The sequence below is a fragment of the Podarcis tiliguerta genome (genome assembly GCF_965153285.1).
Source record: "Podarcis tiliguerta genome assembly, chromosome: 1".
NCBI lineage: Eukaryota > Metazoa > Chordata > Lepidosauria > Squamata > Lacertidae > Podarcis > Podarcis tiliguerta.
In genome coordinates this window covers 84,608-110,646 of record NC_139534.1, presented here as the reverse complement: position 1 = coordinate 110,646, position 26,039 = coordinate 84,608, and the positions used below count along the sequence as shown (strand labels likewise).

Sequence of the window (26,039 nt, the reverse complement as noted above, 5' to 3'; positions counted from 1 at the left end):
TGCTGTACTCCCTTTGACACCTGCTAAAAACATTTTTGTTTAGTCAAGCCTACCAAGAGATGTAAATGCTGGTGATTGATTTGATCTGTTTTTAGTTTATTACGGATTTTATCCCTTGAATGTTTTAAAGAGTTGTTTTTACTGATGATATTATTGTTTTATTTTCTTTGTAAGCTGCTTTTTAAAAGTTTTATTTTTTACAATTAAATGGTGTATGGTTGAGCTCTTTGGTAAAAGTGATTATAGACCAGCACTAAGAATACAGCCAAAATTGAAGAAAGGTAGTAGGGAAAGTGGAAGCTCGTAGTCCCTGTCTACTAGCGCTCATGTCTCTTTAGGCAGACCCACCTCCCGCTCTGAGAATCACGTGTTTGGGTAGTTCTGAAGCAGAGAGAGATAATCCATAACTGCATTTAATAGGCAGCTTTAAAACTTCAACAAAGAGAAATATTATCCACCATGAAATTCCACTGCCATTTTCCATAAGAGTATTATATTCCGTTCCCCTTCACTCAGCCTCACAACAAAGAAAAATCTGCTGAGTCACACCTCAGAAATCACAAGTAGGAGGAATTAGGCTCAACTCTTATATTTACTTTCAAGAGACTATGGAAAATAATGAAAGATGGATGCTAAGGGAGAAAGAGGAAGCACAAAGGATTAGAACGGCTAGGCCTTTTCCAATATCCCCCAACCGATATTTCATAAAGATGTACTTTATTTATTTTTTTCTATCTGGCATACCTTTTGCTGGCTGACCTAGTACAAATCAGAATGACAAAAGCAAAACTAAATGATATCTTCAAACGTTGGCTTTGGAATGCTGGCTCTTCCATACCCAGGAGTCACGGAAATATGGTATTGTTCAGTAAAAACATACAATGTAAGAATAATGAAAGGCTACATGAACCGCAGCAATTTCACACTTATTTCCCCTTAAATTAGTCTCTAATCAACATAAAAAAGGCAGCTGCTGGAGAACAACAGACTGGTGTGCAAAAGACATGTAACATTCATCAACTGTCAATGCTTTCCTATTTCTAAAGCACAGCCATCTGCTCAAATGCTCATATTAATTTAAAGTCTGCCAGAGTACGAAATACAGATTAATAGGAACAAATGGAAATCTATTTCCCGGTCCCAGCTCAGTTCCACGGAGGATGCTTTATTTTCACATGGCAGAACATCTGGGTGTTCTAGCACATGGCTTGGTTCGCAGTCACCTGGAGGTCTTCGATCTGTTTATTCTAGGATTCAGGGGCCCTGATGTACCACTTTTGAACCTGTGTCCATCTACTAAGCCACTCCACCATATTCTCAGCACTCAGGAATGCCTGCTGAATGCTGTTGAGTTTTCTTCTCTTCCACTGAGCTTCATTCCTCTGCCACTCTTCACCGACTCTTGCTAACCCATCTACCTAACATATACTTCTAGGCTGCCTTAGAGCTCTTGCATGAATAGAATACAAGAATACAATGGATCTATCTATCCCTTTCCCGTCACACCACCCTGTAACCTCCTACCAAACATTGTGAGCTGTGTTATACAAAGCTACAGTGGTGTGGAGTGAATTGTCCAAAACTGGGTGCAGAAATATTATACTCCATGTGAACAAGATTCTTCCACTAGACGTCAGGTGATTCCACGCTTCCACTGTGGCCCTGAACATCTCAATCCACAATGACTGGTAGGTCCCCTAAGACTTCTGCATAGGCTTTGGCTGTGGGGAGGAAGAAAAGAAAGATCTGTTGTGTGAACTGCCTTGTTTTGTGCAGCGTTGGCAACAACCCTAACAGAATGCTCTCGGTTCCTGCTCTTTGCACTCTCTCCCAACTTCTAATTGCCTTTGCATTTTTTCCAATCTGGCTATTTCTTTCCTGCAAGCACCTGCTGAAAATGCAAATGGGCCTGAGTCTTGCCTTCCTAGCCTCCTTTCCAGAATCAACAGCTGGTACCTTTCAACAGAGCACCGAAATGCTGCTTGTGGCATACCATGGCTTACAGGTTGCTCTACTTCTGGTCCGTTCAATTTCTAATACGTATGAAATGTCTGAATATCTGAAATGTCTGAAATGGAATAGCGAGATGGCTGTCACTGAAGCCAAACTTAGGGAGGTTTTGGGTGCAGCCATGTGTCAGGAAGCACAAAAGCCGTCCCACTCTGAGATTGGCAGAATCCCTTAAAAAAAACAAATGCAACTAAATCTACATTCCAGGTAAGCATGAGTTTCTAAAGGCTATTGAGAGTTACTACTGTATCCTTGTATGGAAATTTGTGATCATGACACAGGCATTACTTATCCCTTTCAGCCATTTTGGTAAGTTCTGAACCAGGCATAGGCAAACTCAGCCCTCCAGATGCTTTCAGACTACAACTCTCATCATCCCTAGCTAGCAGGACCAGTGGTCGGGGATGATGGGAATTGTAGTCCCAAAACATCTGGAGGGCTGAGTTTGCCTAAGCCTGCAATCACTACGCTGCTGGGGGTGGGGAGGACATGGCAGCAGCTGGAAAGAATCCAGAGAGAGACAAAAGCAACTGAAGGTATAGAGAATATGTTATATATTTAGCAGGGCTGAAGGAGCCAGAGTAACTTAGAGAAGAGAGGGAAGGATGGGGACTTCTGAAAAGACTTCAAACACACAAAGGGAAGCCTTGAGAGTACCTGAGGAAACCCAGCCAGATGGGCAGGGAATAGTTGTTGTTGTTGTTGTTGTTGTTGTGTTATAGGGTGGGCCTACCTCTTTTCTACCAAGGCCAATAATGATGATGATAACAGGCTCAAGCTACAACTGAAGCATTTTCTTGCTGTGTCCCAGTTGTACCATTCCGACACACACGTTAGTCTACACACATACCATTATATTTTGGCCCACCTGGCTTTCCATTCCAGAAGCTGCATAAGTTAGCTTTCTGGCACAGTAATTCTAGGTTCCAGTTGTGTATCACAAGCAGCAACCTGCCACAGGCTTTTCCCCTCCATAAACTGCTTGCATTAAAATTGTTCTGGTCATGCATCCTCTGTGTGGCCTCCTCTTCTTGATGTTACACAGGTATTGTTCATGTGCAGGCTTCCTTTTGCAGATGTCTGCGCTCCTTGTGCTGGCATGAGGAGGCAGGGGTTGCGGGGTATGCGATACCAGAGAGAGTGGAGCTATTATTCTCATTTGTGCAGCACCACAAAGCATATGCTATTTCCAGAATGTATAATACTGAAGATAATACTTCAGTCGCTAAGGAGAATTGGGAGGTTGAATAGCTTGGTTTGACTTCATCCTTGAAGGAGCACTCCACCGTCATCTAGTGAGTGACAGTTGCCAACCAACCCAACCTCTGCTGCCTTGTGGCTATAATCATTCTTAAAAATGGCTTCAGGAGTAAACCCCAAGGAAAAATCCACACCTGCTGCCTTGCAGGACCTTTTCGGGAGAAGAAAAGGCTAAGGAGTAAACCCTACACAAATCCAGAGTGGAGTCCCGAAGATGATTGGATGGCGTCTTGTATGCCTCCTTCTGGCGACTCCTGCTGCCAGGCTGGTGTGAAACGTCTTGCGCTGCTTTCCTTTGGACCACATCAGTGAGGCCAAGCGGGGGGGTCTTGTCATCTGGGCAGCACAAAACCTTCCTACACACTGCACCCCAAAGAGGTCACTTCTAGTTTGAAGGGTACTGCTAACACAGCAAAGACAATGTGGGAGGCAGCAGTTACGAGTAGCCGGTCTCTGCAGCCACAGCAGGTACTGTGATTCTCCAGTGATTTGACTTCACCCCCAGAGATGCACTCCATTGTCTTGAGACAGATGGATGCCAGCAACAACCCTTCAAACTGGAATTCTATGCAATGGAAGGTAATGTATCCATTTATTTCCTTGGGATCTTACAGAAATAGCAGTTAGCATGTTGTTTAGGTAGCTGCTGGCAGACTGTAACATACAACCAGGCCATGCCTGATCTAAAGCGGTTGTGCCTGCTTGCCAAACATCACTGCTTCTTGAGAAGGGGGCAAAGAGAGGGTGAGTGAGAAGGAGAAAGCAGAAAAAGACATACAGAAAAACATAAATATAGGGAAAAAGTCAAAGTAGACCCCATGTTAGAAGATGAGATTATAAAAATGAAGTTACAAAATGGCTGAATTAGAAAACGGCCATTCAAGTACTTTTGGCAAACAGAATGAATCTTATTTTATAATTAAGTATAGACATCAAATTAGGGTTTCATCAAGCATCTCCTCCCCACATTACATTACCCCACATTACCCCCCCCCCCCCGGTGAAATGGCTCCTGTTTGTCAGGGGCAATTCCACCCCGGGAGACAGGGAAATCAGTGGGGGGAAACAAACAACACATTAAGAGGTAATACGTTACAAAGAAACTAGTGAAAGTAAGGGACACAGAAGAGTTCTGGAAGACATATATTCAGAGGAAAGCACAATACAGCAGTTGCCTGCAAAGGGAAAACATTGGCTCCGCTTTGCTGCTGCTCCTGCTACTAGCAGTTCCCGCTTGGCTTCTGCCCACATGCTGCTCTGCTTATCTATAGCATTAGGGGCTCCATTGTTGCTCTGCACACAGACGACACAGCTCAATAGCGCCCGACTGCCATGGTTATAATCTCTGAACCACAGCGTTTCATGCAGATCTGATGGAGATTCAGGCTCAGACCTATCAGTCACTCCTTTGTTGTCTAAAAATAACTCTGGTTTAATTGCAACTAGCTACAGTTTTCTAATTCTTTGTGACCCCAGCCCTCTAAATCTATTATCCAGAGACAGTCCAAGTAAATCCCGAACAAAGGTGTGGGTCGCAGGCAGCTGGCCATCTGTCTGCCAGGTGCTCTGTGGCTTAGCTTGAATGAGTGCAGCCTCCCTGCACTCTGCTCGCCACTCTAAAATCCAGGCGCAGCTCCTCTTTTCATTTGCTAAGATCAATATTCTGCTGCCACCGTTCCAGGATTGATCTGCCAGGATGGTGCTTTTAAAAGATACCATTTCCGATTATCAGCTTCGCCATTAAACCAACTTTTTCTTTCAAATGACGGGCTGTTGGGTTTTGTGTTTGTTTTAGAATAAGCCCACTGCACATCACATAGTGAATGAATACACACATCTAATTTAGGGTGGCCATGTTTCAAATTCCGGACAGATGGCAGTCCTAATTTAACTTAAACAGCAGTAAGTACAGAATATATAAAAGGTTAAAAATACAATATTGTGGGAAAGGCTGTCAGCTAATTCAGATCAGGGACTGCAGCAAGCCATTCTTCCAGCTAAGGTATCATATTCTTGGTTTTTCAATAGTTAGTGTCACCCTGGAATGGATTCTCGCCTTAAGTAAAGAGAATTAACATTCTTACTACAGACAGGTATCTCTGTTGGTCATTAGCTTGATTAGGAACATCTGGAAGTCACAAAGCATTCAGCTAGTTTTCAAGTTCACTAAAATCATTCTGGGACTGAATTTGGGTTGCCGTATTCTGAGGAGCAAAAACCCAGGAACCCCCCCCCCCCCCACACACACACACCACCCGGCATCTCTGTTGCCCCCTCCCTGCCGCTGACCCCTTCCTCGCCTGCCTGCTCACTCCCCCCCCCCGTCCATCCCCCATTATCTTTGCTGTCTTCGGCTTCCCGCTCAGGAGATCCTGCCAGGCCTAGCGACTGCCTGAAACAGTAGGAGGCCTGGCGCAACCCCAGGTAGGCTGTGCAAGGTCTGCCAGCTGCTAGGAACAACACGAGGCCTAGCGTGGCCCCAAGAAGGCCACGCAAGGCTGCCCGATGTGGCGCTTCCTGTTCTAGGGCACAGCACCTTCTGAGTATGTGCGTGCCCCCCCTCATTTATATTTTTAATCCAAACCTTGGCATTCCATTTAAAATGCAAAAATCTGGCCTGACGGGCATGCTGGTCCCCCAAAATAGATCAAGTCTGGGACATCCCGGCTGTATGGCAACCCTAACTGAATGTAAAAAAATAAATAGAGGTGGGGGCACCAAGCCCAAGAAATAGATCTGAAGAAGTCAACAGCTTGCTCCCTGCTTTGTGATTTTTCAGATACTTTGTATTATTTATTCTAGTTATTAGTCACCTCATGCAGAACCTTCCAAATAATGTACAATAAAACAAAAATAAACTGTCAAATTAAATTAAAATATGGGAACACAACAAAATGCAAACAATTAAATGGATGCTTTAGTTGAGATTCTTGCATTGCAGGAGGTTGGACCCTACAATTCCATGAAATAAATAAAGACAAGGCAAACCACAATAAGATTATCAAAGCAAAAGTCAAGAAGGTCATTCCTCTTGGTGGTTATTCAAAACTAAAATAATAGAAACTCAGCTGGAGGGTAGCAGGATTAAAGCACAGAGTCAAGGAAGCTGAATCCAAATAAATAATAAAAGATGATTTAAAGTACATCAGAAGCAGGAAACCAGTTAGAGGGACTTTTGGACAACAAAGAAGTTAAAGGAAGGACTTGTTCACACAGAGGTTTCCTGTGGAACTTGCTCCCTCAAGAGGTTGTGATATCCTGCCAATTTTAACTCCCTCCAATATCTGGGCGGGATCTGAATACCACTTGCTGGAGAATATGAGTAGAATAGTGTTGTCGGGCAACAGGCCTCTTGTCTGATCCAGCAAGGCTCTTCTTGACACTAAGGCATGCATTAATTCACATATAATTTTCAGGACCTCTTTTCTAGGACTTCTTTTTTCTTGAGGTGCTGCTGCCAGTCAGAGTAGGTAGCCATACAACAGGAACAGAAGGCAGAATGCAATCTCTTGGGATTGTTTTGATATGAAGCCTTCAACCCTTTATGTACTTACTTGGGAGTAAGACACACTGGGATCAGAGGCACTGACTTCTGAATAGTCAGACATAGAATTGCTCTACAAATATTGCTATATCACAATGTTCATAAGGAAAACCAGAATTTATAAACCTAGATAAATAATAAATCGGTTCTGCAATAGAAAGGAAAGATTTTCTCCAGGGAACATGTAGGCTCAGAATTTACTTAAAAGGCAATGGAAGCGGCTTATGCACAGATTTATTTATTTATTTATCTGAAAAACTGGCTGTGGGCATGCTTGTTTGATCATTAAGTGATGCCTACTGATTCAACAGTGGGAGTAGAATTTGCATCTCCAGAATTCCCAGGAAATGGTGCCTGCTTGAGATCAAGAAGCAGATGTTTCCCAGTTTTCATTTCCTTACCTTCTCTAAACAAATTACAGCACAAACTGTGAGCCCTTTGGAATCTTATGCACTTTATCATTACGCCTTATATATTTCTGCGTTAGAAGCTCAGGCAGAACAAATTTTTGCACCGTGTCACACTCCCACTGTATTAATAAACATGTCTTGCCTCATGCTGAATGTCGCTGAGCAAATGGGCAATTTTGGGGGGAATTCTCTAAGCTGGCAGAAGATTCATGAACAAATCTACATTTAGAATGTATGTCCAAAACAACTGAGCAGTAATGGATTCACACCACTATTTTTGTACCTTAATATGACTTTTGGTACCACGCTGTAGTGGAGATCATGGAGATGGGAATATGGGGGAAGACTGTCTTGTGAATGAGCTCTAAATACGGCCACTTGCTAAGTCCATGGACTTCAAGCTCCATGTGGATTGCCCCCATGGTATACTAATAAAAAGTGTAAAGAATTACCTTCTTGTTCACCAGAAGGAATTATAAAAATTGCACAGTATTACCAAAGTACAAATGCAAACTCATAGCTATTTTAATATATTTACCATATACAGTGGTACCTCGGAATGCAAACGGGATCCATTCCGGAGCCCTGTTTGCATCCTGAACAGAACATAAGATGTGACGGCGCGTCTGCGCGGGTCACGTTTTGATGCTTCTGCGCATGCGCAAGCAGTGAAACCCGGAAGTAACGCACTCCATTACTTCTGGGTTGCCGCGGAGTGCAACCAGAAAGCACTCAACCTGAAGCACTTTCAACCCGAGGTATGACTGTATTCAGCAGACCAGAAGGGGAAAGGAGAAAAACACGGATTACATTTTATATAAACTTCAAGTTTTTACAGAATACATCTCAAGAAACAAGATGACGCAAAGCAAACTCCCTGTATCAACCCATTCTTGCCTTGCCGAGTTTGGCACCATCTTTGTCAGTCACAGTTCATTATAGCAAAAGAAGCTAAGCTCTCCTTGCTGGTGCTGTAAAATGAAGCACTGGTGTATCATTGAGAAACATTTCTTCCGGTTCCCAGCTGGAGGTCACAGTGCGCTTTGGAGCATGGGAATTCGGGACCTCTAAAATGTTTGCTTTGGCAAGCTCACCGCAGTGTCCTGGGTATACAGATTAATCCTCTGCAGCAGAAGAGGACACACACTAAATAAACCGAGAGCTGATGAGTGGCTAAAAGACTGAGCTGAAGATTAGGGAGTCTCCAGTTGGAGTTCAAGCACGCAGCGAAGGCTTACTTCTATATTCCAGTGCCTATTGAATTTTTCAACTTTCAATTTCCAAAAATAAGGGGTGCAGAAAAGTTGTAACATGGCTTGGGAATTCAAAAGATATTTTGGCTAAATTAATATAATTTAGTTTTGCTTTGAAAGTAAAATGTGTGTAAAAGTGCATAAAAATCATTTCAATGATTGCCAAGTACTTATATGTTAATGTTATGTCATTTGTTTATTTATTATTTAGCATTACCTGACATTTTCAGAAGGTAAAAGTAAAATTCTTTGCTTTTCCAAAAGCAGTTTAAGTGCCTCTTCATCAAACGTAGACTTATCAAGCTAAATGCTGTCCAGTCACAAAAAATAATAGCAGATTTGAATTCCTCACACCCAAAACCACATTTTTAAGACCCCTCACTGAAGAAATTTACAAAAATTAAGTTTCACCCCTAAAATGGCACACCCTACTAACATATCTAACAATGGCATCAATAAAAGCTTCTTTTCTCCCTTGCTGTTGTAGCATGCTAGGAAAATGATGTACCTTCTAAGCAATCGTGGCTCAATAAAATATGAGAATGGTAAAACAGCATACAAAGCCTAAACAACTAAGAACATAGAAGCAGGTAAGTGGGCTTTACAAAGCAAGGCAAGGCAGATTAGGGGTGGGGAATTGGGTGTGGCTTAACTTTGATGGGCGGGTCCATCACATGATGTCATAATGGCATCAGGTGTCAACTTGAAAGGGGCTCACAGAGCCAGAAAGCTGGTTTGCTCCGGCTTTTGGTGCCGATCAGCTGCTACATGCTGAAAGCTACTTAGTGCAGCCTGATCCCACTGGAGCTCAGGTGGTCAGCACTGAGCAGGATTCCTGTTTGCCAAGATCAAAAGAATGATTGGGAGGGAACTCCAAACTCCCCAATGTTCCTTTGCAGCCATGTCTTCACCTGCTCACACCTGATGTCACATGTGACGTCAGGTGTAGGGCAGATGGGTGTGGTTTGGGGAAAATCAGTCTTGTGGGTTAAATTAAGAGCCCTGCCATAGCTAATTGTTGTTGTTTAGTCGTTTAGTCGTGTCTGTCTCTTCATGACCCCCTGGACCAGAGCACGCCAGGCACTCCTGTCTTCCACTGCCTCCCACAGTTTGGTCAAACTCATGCTGGTAGCTTCGAGAACACTATCCAACCATCTCGTCCTCTGTCACCCCCTTCTCCTTGTGCCCTCCATCTTTCCCAACATCAGGGTTTTTTCTAGGGAATCTTCTCTTCTCATGAGGTGGCCAAAGTATTGGAGTCTCAGCTTCAGGATCTGTCCTTCCAGTGAGCGCCATAGCTAATTAGACCCTACCTTTTATATAGACCACTAGTCTGCTTAGGCCAGTACCACCTCCTCCAGCTGGCAGTGGCACTTCCATTCACATTGCTGCTAGCTGGGATCCTTTGGCCTGGGAGGTTATCAGGGCATGGAAAGCATCCACTCTGACATTGAATTGAATTGTGGCCTCTAATCTATTTGCAGTTGAAGATTACAAAAAAAAACCCCTGCTACTTTAATTTCATATACATTTTGTGTAATAGGTGTGATGTGCAAAACAAGAAGCTGCAAATCAGCATAGTACATGCGAACATATGTATTTGTGTAGCTGCTGGCACTGTTATTGTTAGCATGGAAAAATTCAAAAATAAAACCTTTTAAAAATTTATGTTGTGGGTTTTTTGTATTCTGTCTACATTTTACCTTCTTGGTCTATTTCTAAACATGTGTCCCCATTCTGTTCCCTTGGGGTAGGGTATTGTGCTCAAATACAATGTGGCCATGGGATGCAGGTGAGCCAAGTGCATCATGAGAAACAGGTGAGAGGTCCACATCTGCTCTCACTGCTTAAGAGCTTTAAAGATATGGGCATGATTGTTCAAACTCATTCTCTGCTGTTCCAGAAGACAGGACTAGAACCAGAGCATGGAGATTGCATGGAAGCAGATTTCAGCTGAAAGTTAGGAGAACCTTCTAAACAGGAAGAGCCATTTGGCAGTGGAACAGGCTGCCTTGGGAGGTGGTGGGCTACTTATATTTGGGTTTTCAAAAGAGCATAGACCTCCCAGGGTCCCTCACCACAACATTTCTTGATGTCCTGTGCACTGTGCCCTCCTTCCATCCATCTGGGCTTCAGAACAAGGAAATCCAAAAGCTTCTTGCCCTTTGTTTTATTTTACTTATATATTTAAAATATTTTGAGACCACCATTCATACAATTTTCAAGGTGGTTTACAACGTGCTTTTGCAGAATAACCAGAATCTCTTCTAATTTGCTTGGTCGTTTTAGAATAATAATTTATTTGTTGCTGTTGTTGTTGTTGTTGTTGTTGTTGTTGTTGTTGTTGTTGCGATTAATAGAATAGTAATAGTTTTGAAAGTGCCATGAGATTCTTCTGTGAACTAAGTGAAAATACTAGTCAGAAAATATAGAGTTGTCTTTCCAACTTTATTATGGGTTATGCTTTTCTAAAGAATGATGTCCAGACTAACTATTTTTGGAAGATCAGAAACTTCTGAGGGAGCACTGCGCAGATTAGAGGAGAGCAAGAAAATCGTAAACAGAATAAAATCCAGCAGAAAGCTGCTGCTGCTGTTTTAAACCCTTGTTCAACATATGGGCTGAAACCCAACCATGTCAGCTTGAAAGGAAAGCTCTTTCATAGTTCATGAGGGACTATGCATTTAAAATGAGTTGGCGAGCTTCTAAGCAGGACAGTTGAAAGTATTTAAATATTTAGTTAATGTCTCTGGCCTGTGAAGAAATGGCTCCGATTGATGCGGATTTTAAAAATATTTGCTTGAGGGTGAAATTCTTGCACTTATTATTTCTTGTGCTCTGGTGAAATACTCTGCAGTCTTTATATGTGTTTCGCAAAGTTGCTGGAAGGCCAGCAACATTCCATTATGCTTTTGATTATCACCGCACTACCCCCAGCAATCTAGAGACAAATTTCATTCTGTGATCGCCCCCCCCCCCCCCCGGTGGCTCTTCAGATGTTGCTGGTCTCCCTACTCCCATCAGCCAAATGTAGCATGATCAATGGTCTGGGATAATGGGAGCTGTAGAAGTCCAGCAACATCTGGAAGCAGGCAGATTTCCCACCAATCTCTTAGCCTCGTGTCAAAGGTCATGGTGCAGATCCTCAGTGCCAAGAATAGGCACAACTCTAAAAACAATAGCTGGAATTCAATGGACATCTACTAGGGAGGAAGCCACAATGCACTTAGGAGACATAACTTCTAAATAGTCCTGCATGGGCTCAGTCAAAGTCCTGAATAGTAGAAACATGACAGTATTTTGGTCTTCACTTGATCCGTGCTGATTACATGAATAGCTTAGAAACTCTAAAAATGGACAGCTGCCATTTGTTTATGCAACACAAAGATTCTCTCAAATAAAAGGAAAGGCTTTGCTTTTTCAAGTGTCCCATTCAGCAGAAAACTCCGTTTTTCATTTTGTGAAATCTATTTGAAAACAAAACAAATTGCTATCCATATTGAGCTGACAAGGAAGCAGTTTGAATAATATTACTAAGACATTTCAGGCAAAAAGGGCAAACATTTCAGTGTTTTCTTCTCAAGGGCATAAAGAAATACTCTTAGAAAGTAGAGGGTTTATTTTTAAAAAAATAACATTTCAAATGCTGTGAAGGACTAATTGCATTATTGCCTGACCCTGTGAAGTTCGCCTAAAAGTTTCCACAGAGCAAAAGGCTCACAAGCGATCATTTGCAGCACAATCCTATGACTGTTAACTCATAGCTACTCTTCAATGAAGGGACGCGGGTGGCGCTGTGGGTAAAAGCCTCAGTGCCTAGGGCTTGCCGATCGAAAGGTCGGCGGTTCGAATCCCCGCGGCGGGGTGCGCTCCCACTGTTCGGTCCCAGCGCCTGCCAACCTAGCAGTTCGAAAGCACTCCCGGGTGCAAGTAGATAAATAGGGACCGCTTACTAGCGGGAAGGTAAACGGCGTTTCCGTGTGCGGCTCTGGCTCGCCAGAGCAGCGATGTCACGCTGGCCACGTGACCTGGAAGTGTCTCTGGACAGCGCTGGCCCCCAGCCTCTTGAGTGAGATGGGCGCTGTTATGTACTGAGTTGAATAGGATCCAAACTGCAGCAGTCTGATTGGTCCTAGAACAATAGGATCCAAAAGGCAGCAGTCTGATTGGTCCTAGAACAATAGGATTCAGAATGCAGCAGTCTGATTGGTCCTAGAACAATGCAGCAGTATGATTGGTTGGCAGGAACCACCCAATCATGCTCCAGATATAAGTGAATCCACAACCTGATTGGCTTACAGTAGAATTCCGGAATTAGCCAATCATGTGCAGCCCATTGTGTAAATAATGTATATAAAGCAGATACTGTGAGGGGACTTTCATTCATTCCTCCTCACCACTATGAGCTGAATAAAGAGCATGAAATCACTTTGCGACTCTGAGTATATTTCAGGCGCACAACCCTAGAGTCTGTCAAGACTGGCCCGTACGGGCAGGGGTACCTTTACCTTTTTACTCTTCAATGAGTTGAATGGGGCTTACTTCCACATAAGTTGAAATATACTCAGAGTCGCAAAGTGATTTCATGCTCTTTATTCAGCTCATAGTGGTGAGGAGGAATGAATGTCCCCTCAAAGTATCTGCTTTATATACATTATTTACACAATAGGCTGCACATGATTGGCTAATTCTGGAATTCTACTGTAAGCCAATCAGGTTGTGGATTCACTTATATCTGGAGCATGATTGGTTGGTTCCTGCCAACCAATCATACTGCTGCATTGTCCTAGGACCAATCCGACTGCTGCATTCTGAATCCTATTGTTCTAGGACCAATCAGACTGCTGCAATTTGGATCCTATTGAACTCAGTACATAACACCCCTCCCCTCTAAGTTCCAGTCCTGCCCGGGAGGTCGCATTCATAGTCCTCGAGGTACGCCGGCGGCCTACGTGTGCGTTGCGGCCTGTGGTGTTCCCTGGTCCGGGGTTCAGGTTCTGGCTCGTGTTCCAAGGATGCTGGCTGTGATGGGCCTGTTTGGTCTGGCGCAACCGGCTCGCTCAGTCGTGGTTCTGGTTCCGGTGTCCTTTCGGCCTCGCGGGTTCTCTCTGTATTTACTGATTCTGCCTCTCCTGCTGGCCCCTCCTGCTCTATGGGCCTCCCTGTCCCTCTGTTCCCTTGGGACTCCTCTGACCTTTCCTCCTCCTGGTTTTCTCCCGGGAATCGTCGCCGTATCTGGTCGCAGTGGCGGCGCCAGCATTGCCCCCCATCCGTTAGCACCTCGTATGACACGGGGCCAGTGACCCTGGTGACTGTGGCGGGAACCCATGCTGGGCCTGCCCCAAAATTCTTTGCGTACACTGGGTCCTGGGCCTTGAAGGTCCGGGGGTTCCTGCCTTCCCCCACCACTACCTCATCCTGAGCTCTATCGGGGTGAAGGCGGTCCAATCTGATTGCAAGGCGCCGACCCATTAGTAGTTCAGCGGGGCTCCGGCCAGTCGTTGAGCTGGGGGTGCTGTGCTGTGCTAGGAGGAATGTGGCAAGGCGGTACTCCCAGTCCCCTTGCGTCATGCGGCGAAGGGTGTCCTTGGTGGTCCGCACCATGCGTTCTGCTTGGCCATTGGTGGCAGGGTGGAATGGCGCCGAACGGATGTGGCGGATGGCGTTCTGCGCTGTGAAGGTTTGGAATTCTTCTGATGTAAATGCAGTCCCGTTGTCTGAGACGAGAGTGTCAGGGAGCCCATGGGTTGCAAACAGCTTGCGTAGTACACGGATGGCTGCGGATGTAGAAGTGGACGGTACCAGTGCGACTTCCAGCCATTTGGTGTAGGAGTCCACCACTATGAAGAATGTTTTCCCCTGAAAGGGGCCGGCGAAGTCCACATGCAGGCGTGACCATGGTGCTCGGGCGGACTCCCAGGACTGTACTGGGGCCCTTGGGGGATCTGGGCGGGATTCTTGGCAGGCCTGGCAGTGTTTGACCCAGGCCTCTATCTCTCCGTCGATCCCCGGCCACCAAACATAACTCCTGGCCAGGGCCTTCATTCTTACTACCCCTGGGTGTGTCTCGTGTAGGGCTGTGAGGACCCTTTTGCGGAGGGGCTGGGGAACCACGACCCTGCTTCCCCATAGCAGGCACCCCTTGTGGGCTGACAGTTCATGTTTGCGGGTTGTGTAGCCAGCGAATTCTGGCCCGGGGCTGCTGCTGGGCCATCCCCTCCACACCCAGTCCAGGACCCGGGAGATGACCCTGTCTTTCTTGGAATGGTGTGCAACTTCTTGTGCCTGAATGGGGCGGTCGGGAAGCAGCTCCAGGCTCATAACCTCTTGTGCGGGTGCTGGGTCAGGGCCTGTTTCCGGTAGTGGTAGCCTGCTGAGGGCGTCTGCATGGCCCATTGCCTTCCCAGGTCGGTGAATCAGTGCATACTGGTAGCTGGCAAGGAAAATTGACCACCTGAGGACGCGAGGAGACAGCACTTGGGGGGTCTGCTTTTCGGGGGCAAACAAGCCAAGCAACGGCTTGTGGTCAGTCACCACGGTGAAGGGCCGCCCGTACAAGAAATCATGGAATTTTTTTACTCCCTTCACAATTGCCAGCCCCTCCTTGTCTATTTGTGAGTAGTTCCGCTCGGTTGCGTTGAGTGTCTGGGAAAAGTATGCTACCGGTACCTCTCTTCCATCCGGGAGTTGGTGTCCCAGGACAGCGCCAATGCCATAGGGTGAGGCGTCGCATGCTAGCACCACCGGCAGCCTCTCGTCGAAGTGTGCCAAGACTGAGTTTGAGACAAGCAAGTCCTTGACTGCCTGGAATGCAGCCTCCTGGCGCTGGCCCCACACCCAAGGGGCCCGCTTGTCCAAAAGTCTGTGTAGGGGCTCTGCTACCGCCGCCTTGTGGGGAAGGAAGGAATGGTAAAAGTTCAATAGGCCCAAGAAGGCCTGAAGTTCAGTCTTGCTCTTGGGCGCTGGGGCATCACAAATGGCCCGTACCTTGTCCCCAGTTGGGTGGACCCCTTCTGCGTCCACCATAAATCCCAGAAAGTCCACCTGAGGCACTCCTAGTAGGCATTTTTCCCGCTTCACCTTGAGACCTGCCGTCTGGAAACGGTGCAGAACGGTGCGGAGGCGGTCCTCAAACTCCTCTGGTGTGGGCCCGGCAATCAACACATCATCGAAGAAGGGGGTGACGCCAGGAATCCCTTTAAGGAGCGAGTCCATTAGATTCTGGAATATGCCTGGTGCCACACTGACACCGAATTGCAGCCGCTTTACCCTGAAGGCTCCTCTGTGCGTCACAATCGTCTGTGCCTCTGCTGTGGCCTCATCTACTGGCAGCTGTTGATATGCTTGGGCCAAGTCCAGCTTGCCAAAAATTTTCGACCCAGCCAGGGTGGCAAGGACATGGCTGACCACTGGCACTGGGTATGCATGGGCCGTGAGGGCTTTGTTTATGGTACATTTGTAGTCTGCGCAGATGCGGACCGAACCATTGGGCTTGACGGGTGTGACGATTGGGGTTTCCCAGGGGGCATTAGGCACCGGCTCCAGCACTCCTTGCTCCACGAGCCGGTCCAATTCCTCGTCTATACGGGGTTTCAGGGCGAACGGGACCCGGCGGGCCTTGAGCCTGACCGGTCGTACTGCGGGGTCAAGCTGTAGCGCAATGGGGGGGCCCGTATACTGTCCCAATTTCCCATCGAAAACTCCTGGAAATTCCTTGCATATGGCGTCCACGTCCACTTGTAAGGTAGTGTGGTTCACCCCGGTGATGGCTAGCCCCAGTGGTCCAAACCATGCCAATCCCAGTAAGCTAATGTAGGGGCCCTTGACCACAAGCAAGTCCAGTTGCCGCGTCCGCCCTCGGTATTGCACCCTGAAGGTCCCCACCCCCATTGTGGGGACCTTACGTTTCTGGAAGTCCCGGAGGGTGAATGGGGCCGGCCTGAGTTTGGGACCCCCAGTAGGACACAGTTTCCTTAAGGTCTTTGCTGAGATTATGGATAGAGTTGAACCCGTGTCAAGCTCCATGCGGCATGGGGCGCCCTCTATCTGTACCTCTACATAAATTTTCTCTACGTTGGGGTGGGGCAACTGGTATACCTGGAAGTCCGTGAGCTCCGTCGAGTTGCCTTGGTGTGTTGGGCCCCAGGACCTGGGGCTCTTGGATTGGTCATCTGATGCCTGGTGTCGGGTGGACCGAGCTCGACACACCCGGGCGATGTGTCCCGATTTTCTGCACTGCCTGCACTCTGCGTTGCGGAAACGGCAGGTCCTCCTCTCATGACTTTCCCCGCAGCTTGCGCAGTTCCCCCCTCCTCGTCGAGGCAGCTGTGGTATGTGGGCTGCTTGAGTGCGCTGCTGTACTCGGTGCACCTCCTCCCTGTCAGATCCTGAGTCGTCGGTGAGGTCTTCGTGGTGGACCCTCGGTTGGGGTGGCAGTCTCGGCCGTGCCTCTTGCGTCGACCTCTTGGCAGCTTCCGTTGCCAGGGCCTCCTCCAGAGCGACCTGGAACGTTAGGTCCTTCTTAGCGTAGAGGCGTCGTTGCAGCTTCTCATCCTCCAGGCCACCGACGAGGCGGTCCCGAAGCATGTTCTCCAGCTCTGAGAAGTTGCAGAACCGGGCGGCTTGGCGGAGAGAGGTCACAAACCCAGTTATGGTTTCCCCGGGGGCTTGCCGCTTTGCGTAGAAGGCATTTCGACGAGCCACCACTGAGGGCTGTGGCGAAAAGTGCCCCTTCAGCTGTTCCATTATTGTTTTGTATGGAACAGTAGCGACGTCTTCAGGCGCAAGGAGAGCCCGGGCGATTTCAAACGTCTCCTCTCCGCAGACGCTGAAGAATATCGCCCTCTTCTTGGCGTCTTCTTCATCGGTGACCCCTTTGGCTTCTAGGAGGAAGGTGAAACGGGAGGCGTATGCTTCCCAGTCTCCAGATGCTGGGTTGAACGGCGAGAAGCTGCTGTCGGTTGCCATTCTGAGTTCCTTGTGTCCCGGAGCTGAAGCCTGGATACACGGTGCGAGGCAGCGGTGCGGCAGGTGGCGGTGCTGCGGTGCTGTGTGTGGCAGTCAGCTCAGCGGGATCCCATCCTCGTCGCCAGTGAAATATACTCAGAGTCGCAAAGTGATTTCATGCTCTTTATTCAGCTCATAGTGGTGAGGAGGAATGAATGTCCCCTCAAAGTATCTGCTTTATATACATTATTTACACAATAGGCTGCACATGATTGGCTAATTCTGGAATTCTACTGTAAGCCAATCAGGTTGTGGATTCACTTATATCTGGAGCATGATTGGTTGGTTCCTGCCAACCAATCATACTGCTGCATTGTCCTAGGACCAATCCGACTGCTGCATTCTGAATCCTATTGTTCTAGGACCAATCAGACTGCTGCAATTTGGATCCTATTGAACTCAGTACATAACATAAGTGCATACAGAATTGCATCCATAACATCCTAACACTTCAACAAGAGATGGGTTGATGTGTCATGTACAGGCCTGGCAATAGTGATTGGCCAAGACCCCCCAGGGGTTCACAAAGACCCTCACCAGCCTGGCCTGGCCAGACTATCACTCGCCACTCTTCCCGCTAGCTCCCTGGGCAGCTATTTTAGTGGTTGGGAAGTGGTGGTGCTGTTTCTGAATAGGAGCTCTGCTCTGCTCTGTCAGTTTGTGAGGGGTTATTGGATGGGTTGTCCTGATTTTAAAGCTGGAGGGTGGATTGTAGCACCTTCTCTTCCTCCTAGCACTGTAATTCTAAGGTGTATTCACCAAATCTCATTCAACAAATCATATGGCGGTGTCCTGAGACTGGGCCACTTCAGTCAACTGGTGGAGGTGCATGATGTTTCTAAATCCTGCCCCTTTATTATTTGTTAAAGAACATTCCCTGAATATAGGGAACTATGTATATGAAGGGAACTAATATAGCTAGGACTTTTCTTCCCAGTTTATTTATTTTGCACATAAAAAAGCTATTATAGGTTTGTCTGTTTTTTTTCTTTTTTAATGATGGAGCTTAAACAAATTTAATGTTTCTCTGTTTCTCCTGCAGTCTGAAATGGGGCAGTCCAGAATAAACGCCTTTATGTGCATTTGATGGGCATAAAATATATTATCGCTGAAACAGTAACTGGCAATATAATATATAATAATAATAATAATAATAATAATAATAATAATAATTTATTATTTATACCCCAACCATCTGGCTGGGTTTCCCCAGCCACTCTGGGCGGCTTCCAAAAGAATATTAAAATACTGTGATACATCAAACATTAAAAGCTTCCCTAAACAGGGCTGCCTTCAGATGTCTTCTAAATGTCTGGTAGTTGTTGTTCTCTTTGACATCTGGTGGGAGGGCGTTCCACAGGGAGGGCGCCACTACCGAGAAGGCCCTCTGCCTGGTTCCCTGTAACTTGGCTTCTCGCAGTGAGGGAACTGCCAGAAGGCCCTCGGTGCTGGACCTCAGTGTCCGGGTAGAACGATGGGGGTGGAGACACTCCTTCAGGTATACTGGACTGAAGCTGTTTAGGGCTTTAAAGGTCAGCACCAATACTTTGAATTGTGCTCGGAAACGTATATATATTTTTACACACTCAGTGAAACAAAGAGCAAGCTGAATTCTATATAAACTGTAAAAGATATCTGAAGTGTGTATAGGTCAGCACCTCAACCAGGGTAGATCGGTGAAAGTCCACAGAAGTCAATGAACCTAACAACTACTTGATGTAAATTAGTGGCACTCCACTGAGAGCAGGAGGGGCTACGCTGATTTATCTGTGAAGAAGATCTAGTGCTTTTAACCTGGAAATATTTCGTTTTTAAAAAACACTCAGAATGCCATTATTGGGCAAACTATGCAGCACTGCAGAGCCATAGGGCATCAGCACGTATAATTAAAGGGAACAAGAAAACACGTATTAAGCATATTCCATTGGGTGCCAGTAGCTTCAAACTGTCTGAACAGAACCCAAGAAATGTATTGTAATTAATCTGGCAATTCTTTTTTTCACAACAGGCCTGCCACAGACTTTAATTTACGTAGATTGGCAGCATGTTCTTGGAAGACAAAGGCATTATAATTTCATTGCCTGGGAACCTCGTTATTAGAATCAAATATTTTCCTTCAAATGTTAATCAAATAGAAGAACATCCATGCATCATGACCCTGAAAGCTTTTCAAAGCTAAGGCAGGGAAGCCTGATGTTGGATCTGCACCCTTTGCTGTTATAGTACAAACAAGGATCCCTACTAGTGTCACAAAACCATTGACCGGGGTCCCTGGAGGTCTCATCCAAAGTCTCTGCAAGTGGTGCAGAATACCTAAGAGGCAGGGCAAGGGAGAATCCAAGGAGGAGAAACCACACACTTTTCTTGGCCACATAAATATGGAAAGAGGGCATGGGTGTCTGAAGGAATTTATCCAGGGGTGTGGTGAAGAGGAGAAGAATACTTCAAATAAACAAACACAAGGAGCATCAGAGAACAAGCCTACCATTTCCAGTAGATCAGGTGACACAGCAGTGGCGAGTCTTTCAGAAGTCTGGCTCCTGCAAAGTAGGACTACCCTTCCGCTGGTTCTCAGTGAGTAGACCAGCTGCACATCTATGGTTAGACCCAAAGCCCAATCATCTTCTCAGTCACTGCTGAAATCCCCATCTTCCCCCTGGCTCACTTCATCAGCTCCAGCCCATAGTTAATTGCGCCACTACTACAATAAACTGCACAGCTACCTCTTCACTGCATCTCCCTAAAATAATGCACTGGATATCAACACTGGACTACACTTCAGGGCTGCCAGACACTACTCTAACTCCCCACCTCACCGTCACTCCAACAAAATGGGTACTATGACAACAATGGGTTACTTTGCAGGGCAGACAATCTCTCAGCCTTGCCCTCTGCATTGTGGATATAAATATGATGGGTTTTATCCGCATTGGCTTTAGCAGGGTATTTATTTTTTTAACAACACAGGGGTCACTTTTTTCTTTGTTTTTGGTATGAAATGAGACTTGAATTAGAAAGATTACGAACTCCTGTCTTTGTTGTGGCCTTTTGTTTTGGGAGAGGCGTCCCCCTGCCTAGTCACACAGGCAGCACCACAAAATCCCTGGGTATCTAAATTGTTTTCTGTGGGGCATCAACCACTTCTCCTCCACCAGGGAAGACGAACTGAAAAGGCTTTAGATTTGTTGACTTAAAGGCAGCGGAAAGTGGGAGCAGGCTACTATCAGAGTAAGATTCTTGCACACCTGGAGATTAATTTTGAAACACGTGGGGCATATCATGTTATGATATATTTGCACGTCTGACAGTCAAACTAGATATGACATTTGCCACATAGTGTGGTGATGTGTAGTCTTTTTTTTTTCAAATAGCTGGTGTGGGCAGGCCATGACGCAGAGGTGAGGGAAGGAGTAGGGGCTTTAATCCTTTCTTATCTTCAGAAACCAATAGGAACTTTCTTCCAATTTCAAACAGGACGTATGAAGGGCCAATTCCATTTAGGACCACAGCAATGGGAAAGAATGCAAGGCCCTTGTCACTTGTCCGTGGCACCAGGTTGTTTTTTTTGGGGGGGGGGTCCTTTTAGAATTGTTTGTGTGTTTGTGTGTCAGTCTTCTTTATTCTCCTAGCAAATCTGCGTGAACTTCATCAATAGAACATTTCCTTTCTTCACTGCCTTTCCACCACATGGCAAATCCTTCTGTGCTTTTTGTTCCCTCTTCCAGGCATCTTGCAGGCCTTTCCTCCCTGGCCTGGGAGGGACGGTGGAGCCCTGACTGACTCCAGCTACAAAAGAGGAGGTTGCCAAACAGATTCTTGGGCTGGGGTATTGCTTAACGGGGATTGTTACTGGGGGGTTTTGTTGCTGTAATTGATATTGACTTTATTTTTAGATCTTATTATGATTTATTTGGAAATTGATGTGTTTTGCTTATTGTTGATGACAACCTTTGTAATTATGTAAACCTTGAGTTTTAGCTATGGAAAGGTGGCATATAAATAAAATGATGTGATTATCTCTGTCCCAAATCCCATTTACTCTGGATGTGTGAAGCTGCCCTTATACCAAATATGACTCTTGGTCAATGATCTACTCCATCTAGCTCTCCAATGCTTCAGACAGAGACATTGCTACCAGTGAACTTTTTACCCAGAGACACCGGAGATAGAACCCGGGACTTCATGCAACAAAGCATGCACTCTAGCTGGGGCCCCCCCAAGTCATTTTGGCACCCAAAGCAGACCCCAAAATGGTGCCTCCTCCCCACCAGGTAAGAAGGGATGAGGGGAAATCTACATCAGGAACAATAGGGGAAGAAACATTGGGATCTGTTGCCCCAGTGAACCCTGCAGCCTGGGTTAGTGGCTTCAGCTTGCCTCATGGGTGGGCTGGCCCTGGATCTAGCTCTGAGCTGTGGCCATGTATATGCACAATAAGGACTAGCCTACAACCATTTTCAGTGGCCTAAGACCTGCTTGTGTGGCCTAAAAGGTGGGGGGAGTAGGGAAGGAAATTTCTGTATAAGCTATTCTGCTTGGTGAGCTGAAGACTCACCATAGGTGACCAGGTGATAAACTACATAGTGTCCAAGGACTTATGTAGAGCAACCACATATTAAAAAATAAGCAAAAATAACAGCGCTCACATGTGGAGGTGCTATACTCTCTCCTCAGTGCAAGTGCAAACACACTTGTGTGACCAGGTGTTGGAGGAGGAAGCCCCTCCTTTTTCTTACTGGTCCTCCACACCAGAATCGCTGGCTCAGGGTTGGAAGAACGAAAAGACATTTTAGAATCGAACAGCCTCAAACCTTCATGCTTTGTTTTTCCTGAGAAGCAAAGAACCAGGGTGGAGAAAATGGGTTAAGGAATATTCCATAATCTGCTAAATGGTGATTACAGGGGGAGTGGAAATCTATACTAGCAAGGCAGAAAACGTTAGCTCTTTCTTCTAATATATCTGAAAGGCAATTGTACATGTCATGACAAATCTCCTTTTCACAGAGTGCTCCACAGTTTAACGGCACAGCTGGCGACTAAATCTACCCTCTCTTCTATAGAAAAGCCCTTTGCTCTGTGGAGGAAGATGGTTTGGGAAGACACCCCTATTCACATCCCAGACATTTGGGCTGCTGTACCCAATGCAAATCTAGCCTGTGTGTCTGCGAATTCTCATCTGACCACATGATGGGTTTGCTGCCTATGAGACTGCCACTTCTCTGCAGCAGAGAAGGAAGAAAAGGAAACAAAGAACTGCAGAGAGCAGAGAAAGTTAAAGGCAAGAGTTTGTCTCCATAAGCACAGGGACGGAGCATAGGTCACTTGTTTGGCCCCAGGATTGCAAGCGGGTGACTACGGCTGTGTCGATGAGCTGTGGCTCATATGCATGTTTTAGCTACAGATAATTTCAGCAGGCATTGGGTGGCTGGATCAGCACAAGAAGCATTTCTATTATGCACTTAATTATGTGCCATTTGATTTCGTGGTTTTAAAATATCACTGATCCAAATGCTACGGTCCATTTATGCAAACCAACCCTGAACAGCGTCACCCCACTGGAAACAGACACCAGCAAATAAATTATTGCCCGGGCTTTAACCCTACAGTGGCTCAGAAAAGCGATAGCAGGCCCTGTTGCTGCTATTTACATCAGGCAAGGGTGACGCCCGTTTAAGAAGAGCAACAGTGTGCAGAAATGTCAGCACTCACTTCACAGAGCTTATGCGCTCTCAGCACATTCTCTATGGCTTCTGGAGCCAGGTTGCTAGAATAACACCTTCAGTTAAAGGAGACCAGAGAGCAGCTACAGAAAACCCTATAGTCCTGCAGCTGAAACCTAGCTCCTCTTTTCGCTGGGTAGGCTCAATACAGAAGTCTAGACACAACAAGAAGTCCAAATTGGCACAGGTGAAAAAAGAGGTCCTGTCACAGATGGTGCGTGTGGGAAACTGGATATAGAAATAAAAGGGGGTGCTTATAACTTGTATGAAATGACAGTCATGGGGGTGGGGGTGCCTACTGAGAAAGAATGAAGGCGTGCAGTTTACACAAATAAAATAAATGTTCTCAGAACAAAAACAAACAACCTTTGCATACAATAAGCAAGAACCACTTCCTTAAAGAGAGAGAGATGACTACACACAATGTCTACAATGTCCTTAAGGAATTGCACTTCTAAGAGGTCATGAGAATTCTAGATGGAAGGCGAGAGGCAGGAGGGACCCTGCACCCTTTGCTGAGTTCCAGAATGGAGGAAAAGGTTCTGGCTACCCACAAAGGCACACTCCCTCCTTTCCCAAAACCTCCACAAAAACAGCCTTCATTTAAATGCTTAGGGTGTGAACAGCAACCCAAACCTGTATGCAAGTGAGTCAGTGTGTCTTTATTTGGGAGATTTTTTTCCCACCCCTGAAACACAAAAGGCTGCGCCAGACAACTGACCTGGCAGAGGGTTTCTGTGCCATTTACCTGCGGCAGTTCAAGCATGGAACGTTTTTTGCATAATGTTTCGCTCACTTCAAAAGGCTTTGTTCTCCACTGCCTTGCTGCAGTTACAAGCCCACTGTCTAAGGCGTTGCTTTTCCAATAGCCAATTATATTAATACTGTACCCCCCAAAAAGGAGGGGGATAGGGAATGCAGATGGACATATATTTGCTCCTTCTGTGATGCATCCCCATTTCTGCCCTCCTTGTTGGTCTTCTAGCCTTGCAGATTTGTTTACTGGAGCTTAAGAGTAGAGTTACAGTCTTAAGGGCTTTTGTGTCTGAATGGGGCTTGCCAAAAGGGATGCTCCATATCCAGGAATGAAGGAACAAAACAAAGCTTTGCCTCATTTCTCAGGCTCTCCCAGCTGCAGGGCTGCTGGTGAGGAATTTACTGAAAGTCTGCTCACCTCCTTCCACCCCTCCCAATGTTCTTGAAATTTCCATCCTTAAACAAAAGAAGGTGAGGAAGTTAAATAAGGTATCACATGACCACACCTCATGGGTGTTGGGAGGGGTGGCAGGGAAGCAATTTTAAAAAGAAAGATAGATGTTTCTTTTTAAGTCAATGGTGAAAACTCGCCTTGGTGGAGACGCAACACCTTCACAAACCTGCTCCATCCCATAAATATTAAACAGCTTTAAGCTACTGGCTCCTGTCTCTAACTGCATCTCTTCTTCTTCCCTACCTTTTTCTATTTGCACTTAGACACACACAACCACCTCCATCCTCAAAACACAAAGCATTTCCACCTCCTTCTAGGGAGGGAAAGAAACCAACCCCTTGGCTTAGCTCAGACCCCTTGGCTATTACCCCTGCCTCCCTGTCTTCAACCAACTCCAAGAGCTCTTTTATTTATAATGTTCCAAGTTATCCAGCAAAGCTTAATGGCACGCACACACACATACATACATGTACATATACATATATATATATATACACACAGAGAGGGAGCGCGCGTGCAGGCTTTTCATACTATTGCCGGAAAGGAAGCTGGATGCAAGCCCACCAGCAAACAGGTCCACTGCCTACAGCAGTTCCCCACAGCTGTTTCTGACATTTGACTTTGTCATACTCCTGAGAGTCTGTCCAAGGGCAACCTTAGTAGACCATGGGAAAAGGGTAGATGAACCACAGCTGGGATTGCTTCTGTTATCCTCCCCCCTCTCTTTTTGTGATGGATCTCTACTTCGACCTGTTATTGTTGTTATTGTTATTTTTATGTTCTCCTTTATCATTTCTAATTCATTTGTAACTGACAATCAATAAAATGCCAAAGGGGGGGGGGGGGGACGAGCTCTCCGGCACCTGCTCAACTCCTCTCTGCAGGTAGGCAGGTGCGAAGGATGGCTCCTGCAGCCAAGCAGGGTCCAAATGCTAAGTGGGACAGACAGACAGACAGACAGACAGGCGGAAAACAATCCCCTAGCCCTCGTCTGGCTTTCTTCCAGGCGAGGGTGAGGTGCCTGGATTTGGAGCTGCGAAGGAGGGATGCCCAAGGCGCAGGTGCGCCCGGAGGAAGAATGCAGCTGAGCACCTGTGAAAAGCACGCAGACCTTACCTGCTGCTGCTGCTGCTGCCTCAGATCCTGCAGCTCGCAGAAGAGAGGAGCCCCCGAGCCCAGCCGCCAAGGAGCTGCTGTCTCTTTCTCTCTCCCTGCCTGCCTGCGCGCCTCCGCCCGCGCCGGGGACCCGCCCCTTCCCACGTGCCTCCGTGCAGGCGCCTGAAGGGGCCGCTCCCGCAGCTGCTGCAGCCTCTTTCGCCCAGCCGAAAAGTGGACTGGGGGTGGGGTCCTGGAGGGGCAGGCAGAAAGAGGGGGTGCACGCGTCTGGGCACAGGAGGTTTCGGCTAAACGGCGGGGGGGGGGGAGCACGAGGTTGATTGGGCTTGATGATATTGGTCCAGTCCTCTAACTGCATCTCTTCTTCTTCCCTACCTTTTTCTGTTTGCATCTAGACAAATGATGATTGATGATGATGAGATGCTAAGAAGAATAAGGAAGAATAAGGGGAAAGTGGGAATGGGGGTGGTTCCCTCCCCACTCGTCCCTAACCCTCCATTTATTTGCCCT

General features: G+C 46.5%; 1 protein-coding gene across 1 annotated transcript in view; it reads right to left on the bottom strand.

The window, feature by feature from the left end:
• Positions 1-25,607, bottom strand: part of MAP2 (microtubule associated protein 2) — a 311,076-nt gene extending 285,469 nt beyond the window's left edge. The window contains exon 1 of the mRNA XM_083399684.1: positions 25,506-25,607. The gene's annotated coding sequence lies outside the window, so the exon portion shown is untranslated. The remainder of the gene's footprint in view (positions 1-25,505) is intronic.
• Between the last annotated feature and the right edge of the window lie 432 nt (positions 25,608-26,039).